This window comes from Callithrix jacchus, chromosome 1 (assembly GCF_049354715.1).
Source record: "Callithrix jacchus isolate 240 chromosome 1, calJac240_pri, whole genome shotgun sequence".
Lineage (NCBI taxonomy): Eukaryota > Metazoa > Chordata > Mammalia > Primates > Cebidae > Callithrix > Callithrix jacchus.
The window spans coordinates 189,430,014-189,454,270 of NC_133502.1; the positions used below are offsets into that span (position 1 = coordinate 189,430,014).

Here is a 24,257-nt window from a genome sequence, read left to right on the forward strand (position 1 = left end):
GGCCTGCTGAGTTCATATTCCCCCCACCTCCCATTGAGTCCACAGCCAGTTCTCGGCCACATTTGAACATTTGGCTTTGCTTGGGGATGGGGCAGGCAGGCAGAGGGAGCAAAGAGACTCAGGGGGAAGTGGCAAGGGAGTGGGCTCAAGAGTCTCTGGCCTCCCCTATGGCCAGCCTTGAGCTGCTTCCCGGTTTCTCTGCCACCCTCTCTGGGTAGGCCACCCTCTCAGCCCTCCTGCATCCCTGCCATGGCCTCCTGGGTGGCAGTCTACCACGTGCCTGCTATAGTCATCTCAGCCCCACCTGCCCTCCTGTCTCCTTGCTCCCTCCACCCCACACCCTCCATGTCTCCCTGTTACCACTGCACAAAGCCCATGTTCTGGCCTGGCATTCATGGCCTCCCAGCCTCAAGCCTCACTTCTCTCCTCCTTGAGCCTGCTCACCTCACTTTGCTCCTGAATAACCATAGTCTCTTCCTCCTGGAGAGGTGAGTGTGGAGGCCTGAGTCCTACACAGCCATCTGTCCTGTGGCCATTCTCCTGACAGATGCGTTCAAGCTGGGCGCCAGACTTGCCAGGCACTCACCCCCATAGCTGGGCAGACAGAAGCAGCCCTCATCAACCTGTGTGCTGGGGATGAGGATGGTTTATGGCCTTGCTGCGGGAAGGGAGGAATTCCCACTGCTCCGCTGCCTCCTTATCACTGCTTGGTGTGACTGCGCTGCCGCCTGCCCGGGGAGGGTCTGGCCCTGGAAGAGAATGGTTTATCAAATCCACCCACCTCTCCCGGGCTCTTGGAGACCCTTCCAGTCTCTGTCCTGGTTTAGAGAGTGAATGGGGAAGTGAAATTAACAAACAGGGCTACAGAGTGAGCTGGGAGTTGCTGGGAGACCTGTGTGGACAGAGCAGACCCCAGCTGGCCTGGGTCTGGGGTTGCATGGTTCAGGTATCTCAGGCTTCCCACACGGTGAGCAGGGAGGCATGGGGCTGGAGAGCACCAGGATGCTTGTGGCTTGTCCCGTTCCAGCCTGTGAGTTTCACCTGGGATGCCCTTCCCTGGCCAAGACCTGGAGGGGCCTCTCCCGGGTCTGAGGCCGGCCTTAGCAAAGGGGCTTAGTGAGCAAGTGAACTCAGACATTCCCAAAGGTGTGCTGGGCCCTGACTCTGTGCCAGCACCTGGATTAAGCATTTCACATGTGTGATCCCCTTAATATGCCCACAACACTATGAGGTGACGTGGTTCCTTTCCCCACTTTACAGACCAGGAAACGGAGGCACAGAGAGGTTAACTGACTTGCTCAGGGCCACACAGCCAGGGAGTGGGCGAGCTGGCATTTGATCCTGGGCAGTCTGAAGTTAGAGCCTGGATCTGTAACCAAGAGATGAAAGTAGGAAGGGGGCTGGACAGGGGACCAGAACAGGTTCACAGGGGGCTGCAGACGGGCACTGCGCTTGAGCCCTGTGGGACTGGGCACTGCAGGAGCCTTAGAGCTGAGCTGCCTCCACGCACGCCCTCAGTGGGCCTAGACCTCGGGGCCACATGCCTGGACCCTGAGGGCACCCACCCCATCCTGCCTCAGGGAAGCCCACAATATGCCCCACGGGAAGGCCACGGCCACTCATTTGCTGAAAAGATGTTCCAGAGGGCTCGCCTGCAGAGGCTGTGTCCAGTCTGGCTGGAGTGGACATGTGGGTGGAACAGCTAGAGACGTGTGGTTCTCCGACATAGAGAGCAGCTCACACCCCCTGCCTGGCTGAGCCTTGGAGGGTGGGTGGAGAAGGTGTATTGAGTTTTATTGTTGGGTGCTTGACCCAACAATAGTAATGGCAAATCAGATGTTCACAGAGGTGAAGGTAGCATTGCAGCTGACACAAGGGCTGTGAAGACTGAAGGAAGTCAGGGAGGCTTCCTGGAGGAGGGGGCCCAGAGCTATGATGGCAAGGAAGTAGGAATTAAATGAGGACGAAGAAAGTAGTGTGCGAGGCTAAGAGAAAGCCTGTGCAAAGGCCCTGCAGTAGGGAGTGCTATAATTTGAGGCCATAGAAGGCAACCTGTGTTTTTTGAGCAAGAGGATCTGAGGGCAAGGGTGCAGTGCCTGGTGAGCTGGGCCCTCTGGGATCAGTCACATGAGATGTCAGACACGGACTTTTGGATTCTGTGAATCTGGAATGTCCTCAGAGCCCCAGGCCTAGAAGTCTCAGGGTTCATAGCCCAGCTCCACCTCTTCCTCTGTGTTCGGTCTCAGGTAAGGAGAGTGCCATCTTGAGCCTTGGTTTCCTCATCTATAAAATGGGCTCACTGTCCCATCAGCCTGCACATGAGGACTCAGTGTGGGAACTTGTGTGAAGTGCCCGTGCGAGGTGCCCTGGCAAAGGTTCCACACAGGAAATGCGGGAGCCGTGCCCCCTGTCCCATTTCCTGGGGTTCCCACTCACCCTCTGGGACCAGCTGCAGGTTGGTGGAGAGGCCTGTGCCTTGCACCTTCCTCTTCTATCTCATTGGCAAGTTGGGGGAGGGGGTCCAAGGTCAGAGACACCTTTCCTCAGCAGGGTCTTCTGAGGGCTGTGACAGGTGCCCACCGCTCCACCTTCTATTCCTTCAGCACAAAGCCTCTCCCCACCTGGGGACGTCTTCAGGAAAGGTTGCATCTAGCAGCATTCTTAGCTCCTGTGCCCAGGGCATTGCCTTGGCTCCTCTGTATCAGTGCCAGCCTCCAGAGTCAGCCCTGGGGTAAACCCCAGCTCAGCTCTGAGCACCCAGTGCCTCTGCCTCTCTTCTCCAAGCGAGGATAGGACCACTCGCCTCATGGTTGCCGAGAGGGATAGAGTCTCTTGGAGAAGTGCCCGGCACACAGTCATTGAATATGTATTTGTTCATCTTCCCGTTCCTGATCTGCTGCCAGATCCTGTCACACTGTGGAAAAAGATCTGCCCTTTCCTCACTAGAAAAGGCACTCCAGAAATGCTTGGTAAGGGATAGAGTGAGTGACTGAGTGGCCACTGCAGAGCAGGGTGCTTTGGCCAGCGCTCCAGCTCTGGAGTCACCTGGCTGTGTGACATCGGGCAGGTTGTGACCCTCTGGGCTCTTCTGTTGAAGATGAGTAAGGTTGAAAGTGGAGGCCCCTGAGAGAAGGGACATGGCAGCTCTTTGCCAATGTAAAGGCTCTGTCCAGACCACAGTTATGGTTTTACGGATGAGGAAACCGAGGCCCAGAGGAGTGATGTGCTGGCCTTAGGTGGCCTGGCTAGGAATGGCAGGGCTGAGGCTGCCCCTGGAGAGCTCAGTGTCCTCCCACCTGCTCCCTGAGGCTTTGAGTCCAGGGCTCTTGCTGGTGGCCCCCATCCTTACCCAGATCCTGGCATCTGTCTCCTGGGCACAAGTGCCTGCCCTATACTGAAGAGCGGGGAGTTGGAAGCTTGTCGCAGGGTCTGTCCAAAGTGCTGCTGGCAGCATAGCAGGTGGCAGTGCTGTGTCTCATGTCTGCAAGGGATTTGGTACATGGCCCTTGTGCCCCAGCCGAGGTGGGAAGAGCCATTTTCACAGGGCGGCTTCATCAGAATCAGACTCCAGGATGTCCTGGGAGAGGTTTACTGGGGAGCACTCTTTAACAACCCCTGTGGGGGGCAGAGGGTGAGGTTGGGTTGCAATGCAGTTGAAACAGAGGGCTTAGGTGATCTCCTGGGCACTTGGGAGCAGGCGTGGTCCCACAGAGCTATTCCAGACCAAGGCAGGGGCTCAGCCATTACACTCTGCGTTGACTGGTCAGTGTTCAGCCATCCCCAGGAGAGTATGGCTTCTACAAAGGGACCCTCAGCCAGAGAAGCCTGTGTTTTGGTCTTGAGAGGGGGCCTTAGGTGACGCACAGGCCAGATGTCCTATGATAACAACCAGAGCAAGACAGATGCTGGTGCCCGGGGGAAGCCACAGCTTACTCAACTGAGGACAGCAATGGTAGCAGCGCCTGTGCCTCTGAACCCCACCAACCCTAGAGCCCTGATCCCCACTTTCAACATGAGACACCGGACTTCAGAGAGGCACGCTGGCTCCAGGTGAGTCAGCGGCAGAACTGGGGTACGGAAATGCAGTGCCTTGCTCCCTGAGGCCTCCTTCCCTGAGGCTTCCAGCTCCGGCAGGTGATGGTTCTCTGTCCTTTTTAGCTTCAGGGTCCCATCTTTGGGTGCGGCCCAGCTTCCACCCTGTTCTTGACTGTGAGCTCCTTGAGGGCAAGGACTGGGGCCTCCCTTTGTTCTGCCTTCCTGGGACACCAGGCACGATGCTTAGACCCGAGGGCTCACTACACAGACGTGGGCAGAGTTGACTGAAGTCTCGTGCCCTCCCCTCTGGGCCCTGAGCCTGTGTGACTTGCCACCATGTACATGAGTACTGCTAGGGCTGGTGCCAGCCCTGCCTCCTGGGGAGGAAATCAGGGTTACTGGGCAGGAAAGGGTGGTCCCAGGGGCCCCACCTGTTGAGGTGACGAGAGGCTGAGTGCGGGCCACCAGGCAGGAGCACTTTTCCTGGAGGTGTTGCCTCTCAGAGCCAGCCTGTAGGTGGCTGCTGCTGCCCTGGGCTTACTGCGGAGGAACTTTTCCTCACCTGGCCCTGCACAGAGGACCCCAGAGGTGGTGGCTCCAGTGCCATAGAGTATCCTCGTGCCCAGTGGTGAGGAGGCCCAGAGGAGCAGAGCCCTGGTTCGCTGGACGCTGGCTCGGAAGCCTGAGCATGGAGAGGCGTTTGGAGCTGGGGCTGCCTGCGGAGAGCTCAGCGTCCTCCCACCCACCCATTGCCTATCATTCAGTGGTTTCCTGAGTCCCAGCAGGGCAGGAAGACAGAGGGAGTAACCCAGTCCACACCCTCAGGCACCAGGCTGGGGCCAGGGGGAGAACTCAGGTCTGGGGCCTGGCTGCTGAGGCCTGCGTTGGCATCTGAGCCTGGGTTCTTCTTCTGGCCTCTCCTCGTCTGCAGACCTGAGGCAGGTCATATTTCCCCTGTGCCTTGTATTCCCCCTGGGCCTCTGGGTCCTCACCTGTAGGATGGAGACCCTGAGATTCCTCTCCCCAGGCTGCCGGGAGATCGTCTGGAACAGTGGCTGTAAAAGGATATTAACAAATCACATGATTCAGAACAAATGGTGGAGGATATGTTCTTAAATGGTGGAGATTATTTTCCTACATGGTGGAGATTATTTTCTCAAATGCTGGAGATTATTTTTTCTCAAATGGTAGAGATTATTTTCTCAAATGGTGGAGATTATTTTTTCTCAAATGGTAGAGATTATTTTCTCAAATGGTGGAGATTATTTTCTCAAATGGTAGAGATTATTTTCTCAAATGGTGGAGATTATTTTCTCAAATGGTGGAGATTATTTTCTCAAATGGTGGAGATTATTTTCTCAAATGGTGGAGATTATTTTCTCAAATGGTGGAGATTATTTTTTCTCAAATGGTGGAGATTCTTTTCTCAAATGACGGAAATTATTTTTATTTATTTATTTATTTATTTATTTATGAGATGGAGTCTCACTCTATCTCCCAGGCTGGCATGCAGTGGCATGATCTTGGCTCACTGCAGCCTCTGCCTCCCGGGTTCAAGGGTTCTCCTGCCTCAGCCTCCTGAGTAGGTGGGACTACAGGCGCCTGCCATGGCGCCCGGCTAAATTTTGTATTTTTAGCAGAGATGGGGTTTCACCGAGATTATTTTCTCAAATGGTGGAGATTATTTTCTCAAATTGTGGAGATTATTTTCTCAAAGGGGATTATTTTCTCAAATGGTAGAGGTTATGTTCTCAAATGGTGCAAATTATTTTCTCTAATAGTGGAGATTATTTTTTCTCAAATGGTAGAGATTTTTTTCTCAAATGATGGAGGTTATTTTCTCAAATGGTGGAGATTTTTTCACAAATGGTGGAGATTATTTTCCCAAATGATGGAGGTTATTTTCTGCTATCGCTACTTCTGTTTGTCTCCCAGCTTCCATTTCTCTCAACTCTTATCAGGCCTAGTGAAATTAATTAATGTTTACCTTTTACCCTCGCTGGTTGATTCATCTCTCCTCCCTCCCACACCCTCTTTCCCTTGATCCCTTTCCTTTCCAATAATAATAACCACCACCATCACCGTCATCATCACCACCTCCACCACTACTACCATCACCATCACAACCTCCATCACCACCACTACCACCACCATAACCATTACCATCATCACCACCACCATCACTGTCACTGTCATCATCACCGCCACCACCACCACCACCACCACCATCACCATCATCACCACCTCCACCACCACCATCACCATCATCATCATCATCACCACCTCCACCACCACCACCACCATCACTGTCATCATCACCACCTCCACCACTACTACCATCACCATCACAACCTCCATCACCACCACAACCACCACCATAACCATCACCATCACCATCATCATCACCACCACCACCGTCATCACCACCTCCACCACCACCATCACCATCACCGTCGTCATCACCACCACCACCACCACCATCACCGTCATCACCACCTCCACCACCACCACCATCACCGTCATCACCACCTCCACCACCACTATCACCATCACCATCATCATCACCACCTCCACCACCACCATCACCATCACCGTCATCACCACCTCCACCACCACCATCACCATCACCATCATCATCATCATCACCACCTCCACCACCACCATCACCGTCATCATCACCACCACCACCACCATCACCGTCATCACCACCTCCACCACCACCATCACCGTCATCACCACCTCCACCACCACTATCACCATCACCATCATCATCACCACCTCCACCACCACCATCACCGTCATCATCACCACCACCACCACCGTCATCACCACCTCCACCACCACCATCACCATCACCGTCATCACCACCTCCACCACCACCACCACCATCATCACCACCTCCACCACCACCATCACCATCACCATCATCATCACCACCTCCACCACCACCATCACCATCATCATCACCACCTCCACCATCACCATCACCGTCATCACCACCACCATCACCGTCATCACCACCTCCACCACCACCATCACCATCACCGTCATCACCACCTCCACCACTACCATCACCATCACCGTCATCACCACCTCCACCACCACCACCATCACCGTCATCACCACCATCACCATCATCACCACCTCCACCACCACCATCACCATCACCTCCACCACCACCATCACCATCACCGTCATCATCACCACCTCCACCACCATCACCATGACCATCACTGTCATCATCACCACCTCCACCACCACCATCACCATCACCGTCATCACCACCTCCACCACCACCATCACTGTCACTGTCATCACCACCTTCACCACCACCATCACCGTCATCATCACCACCTCTACCACCACCATCACCATCACTATCATCATCACCACCTCCACCACCACCATCACCATCATCACCACCTCCACCACCACCATCACCGTCATCATCACCACCTCCACCACCATCACCATTGCCATCACTATCATCATCACCACCTCCACCACCACCATCACCGTCATCATCACCACCTCTACCACCATCACCATCGCCATCACTATCATCATCACCACCTCCACCACCACCATCACTGTCATCATCACCACCTCCACCACCATCACCATCGCCATCACTATCATCATCACCACCTCCACCACCATCACCATCGCCATCACTATCATCATCACCACCTCCACCACCAAGGCAACAGCTCACGCTCCCATTTAATCCTCACAACCTTGGAAAGTAGGTACAGTTGTAATCCCCGTTTTACAGATAAGGAAACTGGGGCTCCAAGCTGGGATTTAAACCCAGGCCCCTGGCTTCCTGGTCTGTGCTGTGAGCCATGGTGCCTGCGGCATCTCAACTTTTCCTGCATTTCTGCCTCTGGGAAGAAGGTGTGGCGGCACTTGGGGGGACCTCTGGTCCCACCACCACCACCTGCTCTCCCGGCCTGCTTCCCGCTTCTCCTCCGTCCTGCCTGCACTTCCTGCCTCCAGCCTTTGCATTTGCTATATCCCCTGCCTGGAATGCTCTCAATTTGGAGCCCTGCATGGCTCAGCTCAGCTGCCACCTCCTCTCAGCAGCCACCCCTCAGTGACCAGAAGTAGCACCGCCAACTCATCCCCTGTCATCCTGTTTTCTCAGCTGACAGGTGCCTGCTTCCCCGTGATGCTAATGACCTCTGAGGGCATTCCTGCTCCAGTGTCCTCAGAATCCAGTTGCTGCTGTCTGAGTGGCACCCCCATGCTGGCCCTGGCCGCCCCTGGCTGCCACTGCCACCCTGCCATCCCATGCACCCTTCCACGAGGCTCAGACCCTTCCAAACTTGGGTTCTGGAGTGGGTTGTCCATGAGGGCTTTGGCTTTTGAATAAGAGGCCAAAGAAAACAGACAGGTGGGCCAGGCATGGTGGCTCACGCCTGTAATCCCAGCACTTTGGGAGGCCGAGGCAGGCGGATCACGAGGTCGGGAGTTCAAGACCAGCCTGGCCAACATAGTGAACCCCCATCTCTACTCAAAATACAAAATCTTGGCTGGGTATGGTGGTGGTTGCCTGTAATCCCAGCTACTTGGGAGGCTGAGGCAGGAGAATCTTGTAAATCTGGGAGGTGGAGGTTGCAGTGAGCTGAGATTGCATCATTGTACTCCAATCCGGGTGACAGTGCAAGACTACGACTCAAAAAGAAAAAGAAAGAAAGGAAAGAAAGAAAGGAAGGGAGGAAGGAAGGGAGAAAACAGCCTGGTGAGTGATCCAGACCTGAGCCTGGGGATGGCGAGGTTCCCAACTGCCAAAGGCATGTTCATTCACTCAAGCACTCATTCATTCCCTCAGGTACTCGCTCATTCCCTCAGGCACTCACTCATTCCCTCAGGCACTCGCTCACTCCCTCAGGCACTCGCTCACTCCCTCAGGCACTCGCTCACTCCCTCAGGCACTCGCTCACTCCCTCAGGCACTCGCTCACTCCCTCAGGCACTCAGTCACTCCCTCAGGCACTCAGGCACTCGCTCACTCCCTCAGGCACTCGCTCACTCCCTCAGGCACTCAGTCACTCCCTCAGGCACTCAGGCACTCGCTCACTCCCTCAGGCACTCAGTCACTCCCTCAGGCACTCAGGCACTCGCTCACTCCCTCAGGCACTCAGTCACTCCCTCAGGCACTCAGTCACTCGCTCACTCCCTCAGGCACTCGCTCACTCCCTCAGGCACTCAGTCACTCCCTCAGGCACTCACTCATTCCCTCAGGCACTCAGTCACTCCCTCAGGCACTCACTCATTCCCTCAGGCACTCAGGCACTCGCTCACTCCCTCAGGCACTCAGTCACTCCCTCAGGCACTCGCTCACTCCCTCAGGCACTCAGTCACTCCCTCAGGCACTCAGTCACTCGCTCACTCCCTCAGGCACTCGCTCACTCCCTCAGGCACTCAGTCACTCCCTCAGGCACTCACTCATTCCCTCAGGCACTCAGTCACTCCCTCAGGCACTCACTCATTCCCTCAGGCACTCAGGCACTCGCTCACTCCCTCAGGCACTCGCTCACTCCCTCAGGCACTCGCTCACTCCCTCAGGCACTCAGGCACTCGCTCAGGCACTCAGGCACTCGCTCACTCCCTCAGGCACTCGCTCACTCCCTCAGGCACTCAGTCACTCCCTCAGGCACTCAGGCACTCGCTCACTCCCTCAGGCACTCAGTCACTCCCTCAGGCACTCAGGCACTCGCTCACTCCCTCAGGCACTCGCTCACTCCCTCAGGCACTCAGGCACTCGCTCACTCCCTCAGGCACTCGCTCACTCCCTCAGGCACTCGCTCACTCCCTCAGGCACTCAGTCACTCGCTCACTCCCTCAGGCACTCGCTCACTCGCTCAGGCACTCAGTCACTCGCTCACTCCCTCAGGCACTCGCTCACTCCCTCAGGCACTCAGGCACTCGCTCACTCCCTCAGGCACTCGCTCACTCGCTCAGGCACTCGCTCACTCGCTCAGGCACTCAGGCACTCGCTCAGGCACTCAGGCACTCGCTCACTCCCTCAGGCACTCGCTCACTCCCTCAGGCACTCAGTCACTCCCTCAGGCACTCAGGCACTCGCTCACTCCCTCAGGCACTCGCTCACTCCCTCAGGCACTCGCTCACTCCCTCAGGCACTCAGTCACTCGCTCACTCCCTCAGGCACTCGCTCACTCGCTCAGGCACTCAGTCACTCGCTCACTCCCTCAGGCACTCGCTCACTCCCTCAGGCACTCAGGCACTCGCTCACTCCCTCAGGCACTCGCTCACTCGCTCAGGCACTCGCTCACTCGCTCAGGCACTCAGGCACTCGCTCAGGCACTCAGGCACTCGCTCACTCCCTCAGGCACTCGCTCACTCCCTCAGGCACTCAGTCACTCCCTCAGGCACTCAGGCACTCGCTCACTCCCTCAGGCACTCGCTCACTCCCTCAGGCACTCAGTCACTCCCTCAGGCACTCAGGCACTCGCTCACTCCCTCAGGCACTCGCTCACTCCCTCAGGCACTCAGTCACTCCCTCAGGCACTCAGGCACTCGCTCACTCCCTCAGGCACTCAGTCACTCCCTCAGGCACTCAGTCACTCGCTCACTCCCTCAGGCACTCGCTCACTCCCTCAGGCACTCACTCATTCCCTCAGGCACTCAGTCACTCCCTCAGGCACTCACTCATTCCCTCAGGCACTCAGGCACTCGCTCACTCCCTCAGGCACTCAGTCACTCCCTCAGGCACTCACTCATTCCCTCAGGCACTCAGTCACTCGCTCACTCCCTCAGGCACTCGCTCACTCCCTCAGGCACTCGCTCACTCCCTCAGGCACTCAGGCACTCGCTCAGGCACTCAGGCACTCGCTCACTCCCTCAGGCACTCGCTCACTCCCTCAGGCACTCAGTCACTCCCTCAGGCACTCAGGCACTCGCTCACTCCCTCAGGCACTCAGGCACTCGCTCACTCCCTCAGGCACTCAGGCACTCGCTCACTCCCTCAGGCACTCAGTCACTCCCTCAGGCACTCAGTCACTCGCTCACTCCCTCAGGCACTCGCTCACTCCCTCAGGCACTCAGTCACTCGCTCACTCCCTCAGGCACTCAGTCACTCGCTCACTCCCTCAGGCACTCGCTCACTCCCTCAGGCACTCGCTCACTCGCTCAGGCACTCGCTCACTCGCTCAGGCACTCAGTCACTCGCTCACTCCCTCAGGCACTCGCTCACTCCCTCAGGCACTCAGGCACTCGCTCACTCGCTCAGGCACTCGCTCACTCGCTCAGGCACTCAGGCACTCGCTCAGGCACTCAGGCACTCGCTCACTCCCTCAGGCACTCAGGCACTCGCTCACTCCCTCAGGCACTCAGGCACTCGCTCACTCCCTCAGGCACTCAGTCACTCCCTCAGGCACTCAGGCACTCGCTCACTCCCTCAGGCACTCGCTCACTCCCTCAGGCACTCAGTCACTCCCTCAGGCACTCAGTCACTCCCTCAGGCACTCAGGCACTCGCTCACTCCCTCAGGCACTCGCTCACTCCCTCAGGCACTCAGTCACTCCCTCAGGCACTCAGGCACTCGCTCACTCCCTCAGGCACTCGCTCACTCCCTCAGGCACTCAGTCACTCCCTCAGGCACTCACTCATTCCCTCAGGCACTCAGTCACTCGCTCACTCCCTCAGGCACTCGCTCACTCCCTCAGGCACTCGCTCACTCCCTCAGGCACTCGCTCACTCCCTCAGGCACTCGCTCACTCCCTCAGGCACTCGCTCACTCCCTCAGGCACTCAGTCACTCCCTCAGGCACTCAGGCACTCGCTCACTCCCTCAGGCACTCGCTCACTCCCTCAGGCACTCAGTCACTCCCTCAGGCACTCAGGCACTCGCTCACTCCCTCAGGCACTCAGTCACTCCCTCAGGCTCTCAGGCACTCGCTCACTCCCTCAGGCACTCAGTCACTCCCTCAGGCACTCAGTCACTCGCTCACTCCCTCAGGCACTCGCTCACTCCCTCAGGCACTCAGTCACTCCCTCAGGCACTCACTCATTCCCTCAGGCACTCAGTCACTCCCTCAGGCACTCACTCATTCCCTCAGGCACTCAGTCACTCCCTCAGGCACTCACTCATTCCCTCAGGCACTCAGTCACTCCCTCAGGCACTCGCTCACTCCCTCAGGCACTCGCTCACTCGCTCACTCCCTCAGGCACTCGCTCACTCCCTCAGGCACTCAGTCACTCCCTCAGGCACTCGCTCACTCCCTCAGGCACTCGCTCACTCCCTCAGGCACTCAGTCACTCGCTCACTCCCTCAGGCACTCGCTCACTCCCTCAGGCACTCGCTCACTCGCTCAGGCACTCGCTCACTCGCTCAGGCACTCAGTCACTCGCTCACTCCCTCAGGCACTCGCTCACTCCCTCAGGCACTCAGGCACTCGCTCACTCGCTCAGGCACTCGCTCACTCGCTCAGGCACTCAGTCACTCGCTCACTCCCTCAGGCACTCGCTCACTCCCTCAGGCACTCAGGCACTCGCTCACTCGCTCAGGCACTCGCTCACTCGCTCAGGCACTCGCTCACTCGCTCAGGCACTCAGGCACTCGCTCAGGCACTCAGGCACTCGCTCACTCCCTCAGGCACTCAGGCACTCGCTCACTCCCTCAGGCACTCAGTCACTCCCTCAGGCACTCAGGCACTCGCTCACTCCCTCAGGCACTCAGTCACTCCCTCAGGCACTCAGGCACTCGCTCACTCCCTCAGGCACTCAGTCACTCCCTCAGGCACTCAGTCACTCGCTCACTCCCTCAGGCACTCGCTCACTCCCTCAGGCACTCAGTCACTCGCTCACTCGCTCAGGCACTCGCTCACTCGCTCAGGCACTCGCTCACTCGCTCAGGCACTCAGGCACTCGCTCAGGCACTCAGGCACTCGCTCACTCCCTCAGGCACTCAGTCACTCCCTCAGGCACTCAGTCACTCGCTCACTCCCTCAGGCACTCGCTCACTCCCTCAGGCACTCAGTCACTCGCTCACTCGCTCAGGCACTCGCTCACTCCCTCAGGCACTCAGGCACTCGCTCAGGCACTCAGGCACTCGCTCACTCCCTCAGGCACTCAGGCACTCGCTCACTCCCTCAGGCACTCAGTCACTCCCTCAGGCACTCAGGCACTCGCTCACTCCCTCAGGCACTCAGTCACTCCCTCAGGCACTCAGGCACTCGCTCACTCCCTCAGGCACTCGCTCACTCCCTCAGGCACTCAGTCACTCCCTCAGGCACTCAGTCACTCGCTCACTCCCTCAGGCACTCGCTCACTCCCTCAGGCACTCACTCATTTGGTCACTCAGCACTGATCTGTTAGGAACCTCTCTTCTGGCCACAGACTCCATCCTAAGGAAAGCTGAGCCAGTGAATGAACAAACTTCCTTCCTCTCCTCTGCCCAGACTTTCTCAGCCCAGTTCAGGCCGTGCCTCCTCCATGGGAGCTCCTCCCCAGGGAGACCCTGGGCCCTCACTGCTGACATGTAATCTTGAGGAAGGGCCCTGTCTGTGGCTCTAACGACTTCAAGCAGACCCCCTTCTCCTCTCTCTGACAGCTGCCGGGAAGCCTGAGCCAGATTGGCAGCCAACCTCTGAAAGTCCCTTATGGTGCGTGCTGGGCTCACTCCCCAGGGTCCTCTTGTATATCTTCTGAGTGTTCACAGCTGCCCCTCCAGGCCCGCACAGCAAGCCCTCAGTAAATCTTTACTGAGCAAACGAATGAATGAAAGAATTCTTTATTCTCTCTCCCTCCCTTAAGTGCCACTGCCTGTTTTGGGTTTCCTCAGGTTCTTTTTTGAATGAGAAAGGAAAAATAAGGACAATAGGAATATTAATAACAGCAGCCATAATACCTGCTTAGATTTATTGAGCAATTGCTGTATGCTGGGCCTTGTTCCAAATATTTTACATGTATGAATTCCTCTCATTGTCCCAGGCCTGTGAGATAGGTGTTAGTCTCCCTACTTTTTAATTTTTATTATCTTTTTTTTTTGAGACTCGCTCTGTTGCCCAGGTTGGAGTGCAGTGGCATGATTTCAGCTCACTGCAACCTCCACTTCCCTGGTTCAAGCAATTCTTCTGCCTCAGCCTCCTGAGTAGCTGGGATTACAGGTGTGCGCCACCATGCCCAGCTACTTTTTGTATTTTTAGTAGAGATGGGGTTTCACCATTTTGGCTAGGCTGGTCTCGAACTCCTGACCTCATGATCCACCCACCTCGGCCTTCCAAAGTGCTGGGATTACAGGCTTAAGCCACTGTGCCCAGCCTTGTCTTTTTTTAATTTTTTTTTTTAGATGGAATTTGGGTCAGGTGCAGTGGCTCATGCCTGTAATCCCAGCACTTTGGGAGACTGAGGCGGGTGGATCAGGAGGTTGAGACCCGCCTGGCCAACATGGTGAAACCCTGTCTCTACTAAAACACAAAAAACTAGCCAGATGTGATGGTGCGCGCCTGTAGTCCCGGCTACTCGGGAGGCTGAGGCAGGGGAATAGCTTGGACCTGGGAGTCAGAAGTTGCAGTGAGCCAAGATTTCGCCACTGCACTCTAGCCTGATGACTGAGCAAGACTCCGTCTCAAAAAAAAAAAAAAAAAAGATGGAGTCTTGCTCTATCCCCCAGGCTGGAGTGCAGTGGTATAGTAGTATGATCTCAGCTCACTGCAACCTCCGTCTCCCAGGTTCAAGCCACCACACCTGGCTACTTTTTGTATTTTTAGCAGAGATGGAGTTTCACCATGTTGGCTAGGCTGGTCTCGACCTCCTGACCTCATCATCCACCCACTTCACCCTCCCAAAGTGCTGGGATTACAGGCTTAAGCACCTGACCTTGTCTTTTTTGGATTTTTTTTTTTTTTTAAGTTGGAATCTTGCTCTGTCCCCCATGCTGGGATGCAGTGGTGCCATCTTGGCTCACTGCAACCTCTGCCTCCTGGGTAGCTGGGATTACAGGTGCCTGTCGCCATGCCTGGCTAGTTTTTGTATTGTTAGTAGAGACAGGGTTTCACCTTGTTGGCCAGGCTGGTCTCAAACTCTTGACCTCAGGTGATCTGCCCACCTCTGCCTTCCAAAGTGCTGGGATTACAGGCATGAGTCACTGTACCCAGCCTAGTTCCCCTATTTCACATGAAGAAGCTGAGCACCCTGTGAACCAGCAATTTGTGCGGTTGAAGGTCTGAAAGCTCCTCAGTGTGGAGTTGGGGTGCAGTGTGGACACAGCAGGGGATTATAATGGTAATTGTACAAAGGAGTATTTTGTTGTAGAGAGGACAGGAGCCCAGGAATGCTGCCTGTGGGCCGTGCCTCTGCGGAAGAGTGGACAGGAGGGTTGAGCTGCATCTGGGGTCCTGGGCCCTGGCAAGCAGGCATGGGAGTGGAGCTGGGGCCTGGCTCACCGAGCGGGCCGTGGGGCAGGATTCCTCTTCCAGTCCCTGCTGGGGCCACCCTTGTGTTCCCCAGAGGGGCTGTGTCCATGAGCCACATGGCCTATGTTGCCTGTCCCTGGTACCAGACGTTCCCTGATGCCCTAAGTGCTGTCTGTCTGGAGCCTTTGTCCATCACTGAGAGGTCAGGGTACGGCAGCCCCCATGTCTGCCTCTCACCGAGAAGGCCTTAAATCCACTCCCAGCCCTTGCTCCTGAATTGCCTGTGCAGCTTTTACAGTTGCTTGGGGAACTGTAAGTCTGCGTTGCCTGACTCCTGTGTATTTAAATTCTCAGCCATAATGTTATATTAACTCATTTTTTGCAGTTTCCTGGGAGACTGTGTGTACATTACTGGGCGGTCGGGGAGTGGGAGTGGCCATGCTGTGGACAAACACAGCTGTGAGTATGCCTGGCACTGGGGCTTGATCCCACCCCCTCCCCGCCGTGGGTCCCTCATGAGAGGCATTTCCTGCCAGCCAGGTGTTCACGGTACCTGAGTCCCCTCCGCCGCCCCTGGCAAAGTTGAGGATGCAGCCATTTGGCTGATAAATGGGGATTTCCAGCTTGGGATGGCTCTGGAGCTGCAGGGAGGCCTGTGGGTCACATGTCTTTTGTTCATTTATATACTGCCAGGTGCATTCATCCTCACATCAGTCCCCACACATGTGGTAAGCACCTGCTGTGTACACAGCTTGGAGATACAGCAGAAATGCAACTGACTGCTCTGTTTTCCTGGAGAGGATGTGCCAGAGGAGAGGGATGTTCACTTGATGAACCAATAAATCCATAGTCGGGGCCGGGGGCTGGGACGGCCATGAGAGGAAGGTGATGCCAGCACAGGGCTGGCAGTGGGGGTTGAGGTGCAGGAAGGGCACATTGAGGCAGAGACCTGAAGGAGGGAAGGGGCTGGTATCCAACTCCTGTGTGTGAACCCACACAGCAAGGTCATGAGGGTCATTGTGCCCATTTCACCCATGGCACCCAAGGTCCGCATCTGCTAAGTGGCAACACATCAGACCCATGCTGTGTGGCTGTATCCTGCCTACTCTCACTGCTGCATTCCATGGCTCTCTGGGAAGGGCATTTTAGGTGGACAGAATAGAATTTGCCAGGGTCCAGAGGCTCAAAGGAGACTGGTAAGCTTAAGAAACAGCCAGAAGGCTGGTGTGACTAGAGCAGAGTGAGCAGGGGTGAGAATGGAATCGGAGAAGGCGGAGAGGTCAGGGGCTGACCTCACAGCAGGGACTTGCTGTGCTGCTCCTTCTTAGTCCTGAACCGAGGTGGCAGTGGTGGGACTGCGGGGAGGATGGGCAGCAGCAGAGCAGAGCCTTGGGGTAGAACCTAGATAGAGCAGTGGAGCGGGATCTGGGGGCTCAGGCGCTGGTATGGGAGGAAGAAGACTTTCTGGGAAAGGCCTTGCAGGTGGAGTGAGGCGATCCTATGACACGGTCCAGCACAGCCCTGCTCCGGGGTGGGAAACCCAGGACTCCCAGCTGGCTTCCTCGCCCCTCCACCACAGAGTTCATTCAGGCCTCTGCAGGGTGTGAGAAAGGGCTGAGTCAGCCCTGACACGTCATTTGGTTGTATGTTCGTCATCAGTTTCTTCATCTGAGGCATGGGGATCCTGATGCTCTGGGGGGTTAGGAATCATGGTTGCAAAGTTCCAACTCTGGTAGAAGGGAAAACCCTGCCCATTGACTACCTGCTTCCTCATTTGATTCTGTGGGCTCAAATAATGTCCCGTTAGGTTCAAAAGGGAAACGGCTTGGCCAGAGCCCCACTGGCCAGGCTCTGGAGGCAGGGGAGGTCTGGGGAGAGAAGTCTGGGATGAGGTCCCATGTCTCCCAACACACACGGTGAGAGCCCCCTTGGCCTTCCATGGCTGCCCAGGCAAGAGCGGGGCTGGGGTTGCTTGGAGCACTTGGGGAGTTTAGAGCACCAGCAGGTAACCTGGCCCCCAGGTCGCCAGGCCTGTGGAGTAGAAGGGCGGGGCCAGAGGAGTACTCCTCCCCATGCTGTGCTGTGCGAGCTGCTTGGCATGTCCTCTCCCGACTCCCAGCCAAATCTTCACCCTTCAAGCCTTAGCTCTGGCCAGCACCTCCTCCAGGAAATCCTCCTTGACTTTACCTGTGATGGCCACATACCTTCTTAGTGTCCCCATGGCACTGTATCTGCCCTCCCACAGCCAGCCTGAATGTTCCCTGCATGTGGGGCTGTGTCTGAGTCCTCTCATGCCCCCAGTGCCCTTCACAAGGTGTGGCATGGAGCAGGTGCCAGAGAATGCCTGTAGAACAGAGCTGGACAGATCTCAGGTTAGCACAGTGCCAGGGACCTGAACCTCATTGGTCAGGTGCCACCACTGGCTGATTTCATGGCCCCAGGACTCAGAGGGCCACAGGGTCAATCAGGAGCACCCCGCACACCCAGGCATGGAGGTGGGCAGTGCCCCCCACCCCTATACTGGGACTTGCTTATGAACAGCAGGTACTGATGGCATCCCTGTGTCTGGAGGTACCAGAGCAGTGCCAGCTGAGACAGCAGTGCCCTCACAAGCTCTGGGCCTCCACAGAAACCCCAGGTCACCTGCAGCCTGGTAGCTGGGCCTGGAGTCACCCCCCTCTCATGGTCCCTGATGAAGGCTTGGCTGGGCAGTGCTAGGGCTCACTGGGCAGACGGCCGCCTCCTGACTCCTGCCCAGCCCATGCCTGCTCCCTGGAATCATCCCTGGGTGCCAGCCTCTGTTCTTCGTCTTAATGAGAAAAGCTCTTCTCTCCTCCCTGCCCTTCCTCCTTCTTCCAAAATGAATTTACTGTTCCGCTGCGCCACACTCCTCCTTCCTCCTCCCCTCTCCTCTCACAGGCTGAGAGAGAAGTGGAGGGTGTTATTGTATATTTTAGCCAATTGTTCCCTGTACGCCCCAGTCTCTTTGGGGTGGGGTTGGGGGGATGGGGAAGTAAGTAAATTATATATTGAACTCCTAACTGGAGCTGAGGCCTTGTGGTTTCCATGGCAACTGGGCTGGAAATAGCTCGGCGTGACATCAGCATGGTACAGGTATAGCCAGATCCAGCCGTTCCCCAAACAAGCTGGCTCCAAGGGGAGCAAGAGATGTACGGCTAATTAGCATATGCAAATCAGACCTGGCGAGCAGGGCGGGGCCTGGAGTGCCCCAATAGAGCCTGTGGCCATGGCCAGGGCCTCTGGCAGGTAAGCGGGCTGGGGATGCTGGTGGGGTCAAGGCAGAGGCTGCCCCAAGCACGCCCCTGTGCAGGGGCCTGTCAGGGCCTGGGCCTGCCTGCCCCACAGGGCTCTGGGAGTGTGGCCAGCGGGGCTGCCAGGGATGGACAGGCGTGCACGGCAGGAAGCCAGGAGGGTGCCCGCCTGGGCTCCAGTGGGATCTGGCTCTTATTGGCTCATGGGTGCTTTTGAAGCTGGCTACCTAATTGGGCCTTGCTGGCAGGCTGCCATTTTTCTCTGTAGCGCTGTGAGGGAGGGATCATCCTGTGCCCACCTCGCCTCCCTTCCTCCACCCTCCCCACTGCTGGACCGTGGGAAAGACCCAAAGAACCCCCACCCTCCAGCTGTCCTGTGACTGAGTCTACATCCCCTTCCCACCCAGCCCCAGCAGAGACACAGGAGCAGAGCCCGCCTAAGGCTGCTGGCTTGGGCTGTCATTTTGCCTCTCTGAGCCTCAGTTTCCACTTTGGTGAGATGGGGGTATTTTTCCCTGCCCATGTACCAGGGGAGTGACTAATGAGGTGACACTGGGGAAGGGCCTAGGTGGGCTTGGTGAGCCAGACACATTGGGAGGAGGAGGAGGAGGTTTTCCGTTATCTGTGTTTAAATTGAAGCTCCGTCACCCAGCGCCGCCCCTCCTTACCCACCATACACACACACACACACACACACACACACACACACACACACGCGCTCTGGGGAAGACTTGAGAACTTGCAGTAAATTTCTGGGTGAGGTGAAATATTGCCACCTTCAGCATGGTGATTTCCACGCTAGGGCTCTTGGCTGAACCTCCGACATTCAAGCTGGGAGTGCTCTGTGGCTAAATGAGATAATTTATTCATTTCAGCAAATGTTGAGGGTGTGCCGAGCGAGGGCGGTCGGGGAAGGTGGGGTGAGTCAGACGTGGCCAAGCACACAGAGCTGCGCTCCGTCTGCAGGGCAGGCAGACAGATAGTGTCGCCAGTGCTCTCTGGGGGACTTGGGATGTCTGGGAAGACTGTTAAGGACATGGGACTGTTGGAGATGCCTTAAGAGCAGGCCAGAGTCCACTTGGCAGCAAAGGGGATAAGGATGGGCATTCCAGGAAGAGAGAAGCAGGTGAGCACAGAGGCTCAGAGGCGGGAAAAGACGTCTGGCACTTGGGGAAAGGGCGACGCTTGGCTGGATTAAAGTGGTGGCGATGAGACCAGAAAGTTCTGCCAGTGTCAGCTTCAGAGTGGCTGGAGGCCAAAGAGTTTGATTGTGATCCAGGAGCAGTGGGAGCTGTCGACGATGCTTGAGCAGGGAAGTAATGTGATCAGATCCTGGCTTCAGAAAGAAGAGGTGGGCCAGCAGGGTTCAGTGGCTTACGCCTGTAATCCCAGCACTCTGGGAGGCTGAGAGGGGTGGATCACCTGAGGTCAGGAGCTTGAGACCATCCTGGCCAACATGGTAAAAACCTGTCTCTACTAAAAATACAAAAATCAGTTGGCTGTGGTGGCATGCCTATAGTCCCAGCTACTGGTGGGGCTGAGGCAGGAGAATCGCTTGAACCTGGCAGGTGGAGGAGGAGCCTTGCCCACCTCACCCTTCTCTGGCCGTCCCGGCTCCAACAGATTAACTTGTGGGCCAGTCTCTCCTTGAGTACACATGAAGTACCCTGCTGCGTGGGTGAATTGAAGGCCCAGGGGACTGAACTGAATGGAGAACCCCACACTCGTGCTCTTTTGGATGTACATTTTCACAGGGTCGGTGTTTGGGAGCATCTTCTCATCACCACTCTGGCCCTGGAAGCCTGCAGGCACTTTGCAGTCTTTATCCCATTTGTGCCTAGTGACCTTCCTGGCCTACAACCTGGCTGGGTCCCTTCTTTCTCTGAAGCTGCCAGGGCTCCCTGGTGCTCTGATAAAGTCCAAGCCCCTTGATATGGTCTCTTGTCTTTGTATCTTTTTTTTTTTTTTTTTTTTTTTTTTTGAGACAGAGTCTCATTCTGTCACCCAGGCTGGAGTGCACTGGCCCGATCTCGGCTCAACTGCAACCTCCGCCTCCTGGGTTCAAGCGATTCTCCTGCCTCGGCCTCCCAAGTAGCTGGGATCACAGGTGTATGCCACCAAGCCTGGCTAATTTTTGTACTTTCAGTAGAGATAGGGTTTCTCCATGTTGGCCAGGCTGGTCTTGAACTTCTGACCTCGTGATCTACCCACCTCGGCCTCTCAAAGTGCTGGGATTACAGGGGTGAGTCACTGAGTCCAGCCTGGCCTCTTGTCTTTATATCTTTTTTTTTGAGACAGTCTCCTCTGTCACCCACGCTGGAGTGCAGTGGTGCGATCCTGGCTCATTACAACCTCTACCTCCCAGGTTCAAGTGATTCTCCTGCCTCAGCCTCCTAAGTAACCAGGATTACAGGCGTGCACCACCACACCCTGGTTTGTGTGGTGCACGCCTGTAATTTGTTTGTATTTTTAGTAGAGATAGGGTTTCACCATGTTGGCCAGGATGGTCTCAAACTCCTGACCTCAAGTGATTTCCCCCACCTCGGCCTCTCAAAGTGCTGGGATTACAGGTATGATCCTCGCCCGGCCTTGTCTTTTATATCTTTGCTGCTGCTGTTCCCTCTGCCTGGATGCCTTTCTTATCTCCTCCACCTGGGGCTACCTCTGGTTCCTCTGCCACTCTAATGATGCCTCCTCTTGGGAGTCCTCTCTGACCAGCCATGTCCCAGGCTGGTAGGCATCTTATGTGCCCCTCTCCCTGGTCCCTAGGGTTCCCTCCTTCATCGCACTTCCTGAAGCCACCAGCTTCAGTGAAGAAATGTCACTCAGTGTTAGCCTCATGGCCAGCAGTAGAGCCAGTGAATGTTGGTTGAGTGAATAGGGAAGCAGGTGGATGTTGCTCTTCCTGCCCGTGTCCAGCCCATTCCCCTGCCTGGGCCGCCTTCGCTTCCTCTCTTATCCCGTGTGCCTGGCCTGGATACCCCAGCTTCAAGCTGCCTGTCTTTAGAGAGTCCGTCCTCTCTGAGCCTGTCCTCACCTGCAGCCCACCTGCCGCGAGGACCCCAGGCAGAGCCCACTGGGTGCTTCTCCTGCACCCCCAGCATGGTGTGTGAGCCCCCACTGGATTCTCCATCTTTCAGTGGCTCAGGCCCCCATTAGGTGGCTGGTGCTTGCTGACAGACTGAACTGTTCCAGAACCTTCCCTGTCAGGCAGGACTGTTCTACAGAAATCTCTAGAGGTGTCTGTAGCCTCCTGTCTGCCCCCCTCCCTACGCAGGTCTCCTCAGAACACTCCTTGATTCCAAGTTTCTGAAAAATTGTGTGAAAACTAGCTTTGTGGCCGGGTGTGGTGGCTCACGCCTGTAATCCAAGCACTTTGGAGGCCAAGGCGGGTGGATCACCTGAGGTTGGGAGTTCAAGACCGGCCTGACCAACATGGTGAAACCCCGTCTTTTAAAAAAAAAAAAGAAAAAACTAGCTTTGTGTCATCAGCTCCAATTTCCTGCCACCTCTTACTTTTAAAGGAGGCATAGCCAGTTTAAAACAAAAACATCTGGCTGGGTGCGGTGGCTCAAGCCTGTAATCCCAGCACTTTGGGAGGCCGAGGCGGGTGGTGGATCGCGAGGTCAAGAGATCGAGACCATCCTTATCAACATGGTGAAACCTCATCTCTACTAAAAATCAAAAAATTAGCTGGGCATGGTAGCGCGTGCCTGTAATCCCAGCTACTCAGGAGGCTGAGGCGGGAGAATTGCCTGAACCCAGGAGGCGGAGGTTTCGGTGAGCCGAGATTGTGCCATTGTACTCCAGCCTGTGTAATGAGAGCGAAACTCCGTCTCAAAAAAAAAAGACAGACAAAACAAAACATCCTGCTGTGGTGTGAGCTGAAGACTTTGGGCCAGGAGGCTGGGCCGAGAGGGCCTCCCGCTCTGCCACCTCCCCCCACTCAGCTGCTCCTATCCTCCCTGGGCAGGGGCTAGAGGGGCGGGCTCTGCATCGCAGTTTCCATGCCCCAGCCTTCTTTTCCATTGGTGAATCCCCTCTCCAGATGTGGCTCCGGAGTCCTCTCTGAAGCTATCTAGAGTTCATTCTTCCTTCCTTCATTCAGCAGACCTCTGCTGGGTACCAGCTCAGCACTGGCCTTGTGGGCACAGAGCGGACAGAAGCAGTATGGGGCAGGACCCCCTTCCCCCTGGGAGAGGCATGCTCCCTGCTAGCCCTCAACCAGCCCTTGGCTCAGGCCTCCTGGGTGCAGGACCTGCAGGTTCCTCTTCCTGCCTGGTAATTGCCAGCTCCCTGGCTCTGGGAAGCAGCTGGGTCAGGTGTGGGCTGCCTGCCCACATGCCTGGCTGCCTGCCCGCCTGCCGCAGGAGGCATCGCTGCCTTGGATTCAAGCTCCTCTGAGGGCCTGCGACGTGGCCGTGGGGAAATCATTTTCTGACAACGGCCATCAATTTCGCTGAGAGCCCATCGGCGCTCTGGCAGCCTGTCCCTCCGCAGCGGCAGCTGGTCCGTGTCAAGCCCCTGGGTGTCCTGATGACAGAAGCAATTCACATTAGGCATCTGCCCCAGAGCACACATCCGGAAGAGATGGATTTCGGCCAGTTCCAGACATGCACTGCATCACCTCCAAGTTTATCTTCAGGTCCTTGGGTTAGTGGAGATGTCTTCCACCTGCCCTGGAGTGGCCATGAGGGCCCCTGTAGGGCAGCCCCAGCTTGCGGAATGGGGCTCCCTGCTGAGCCCGTATTACAAGCACTGTCTAGGCACAAAGGTCTCAGCTCTGAACACAGCAGACAGAGCCCTTGCCGTTGCACTGAGGAATGAAGGACAGAAAGGAGTCAGTCATGAACACATCTTAGGAAAGAGCATCCCAGGCAGTGGGAACATCCCAGGCAAAGGGGTTCCCTGAGGTGGGGTGAAGTTTGCTGTGTTGATGGAACAGAAAGAATTCTGTTGGCTGTGCGCAGTGGCTCATGCCTCTAACCCCAGGGCTTTGGGAGTCCGAGGCGGGTGGATCACTTCAGGTCAGGAGTTTGAGACCAGCCTGGCCAACGTGATGAAACCCCATCTCTACTAAAAATATAAAAATGAGCCTGGTGTGGTCATGTGCACCTGTAATCCCAGCTACTCGGGGGCTGAGGCAGAAGAACTGCTTGAGCTCAGGAAGGTGAGTTGCGTTCTGGCAGATGATCAAGGCACTCCCTGGAGGACGTGGTGTCCGCCAGGAAGCAGTGTGAAGGAAGGCTCAGAGGGCAGTGGAGAGTGCAGCGGGCAGGGCTCTGCTCACAGCTGCAGGGCCTTTCCTGACTCGTGGAGAGGACGCTGTATTGGACGAGGCAAGTCTAGGCCACTTCTGGCTCTCAGAGGCCTTTAACCTCACCTCGTCCTTGCTGTGGGGTCAGCGGGATTTGGTTGAGGTCCTACTGTGCACCCCAGGGGTTCACCTGCATCCCAGCAGCTGTCTCCATTTACGCAGGCCTACTGAGTGCCAGGCACTGAAGAAGCTCTCGGCATATTATGTGACAGAGCCTACAGGTGGGGAAGCTGAGGCCCAGAAAATTCTGGAGG

At 56.3% G+C, this 24,257-nt stretch overlaps 1 protein-coding gene across 2 annotated transcripts in view; it reads left to right on the forward strand.

Annotated features, from left to right (window-relative positions):
- Positions 1-24,257, forward strand: part of TCF20 (transcription factor 20) — a 193,626-nt gene that overhangs the window by 14,224 nt on the left and 155,145 nt on the right. Inside the window, exon 1 of one of the 2 annotated variants that reach the window (XM_035265939.3) lies at positions 18,527-18,681. The exons of the other annotated variant lie outside the window; for it this stretch is intronic. The gene's annotated coding sequence lies outside the window, so the exon portion shown is untranslated. Of the gene's footprint in view, positions 1-18,526; positions 18,682-24,257 lie in introns of those variants that run through there. 2 annotated transcript variants of the gene reach the window in all.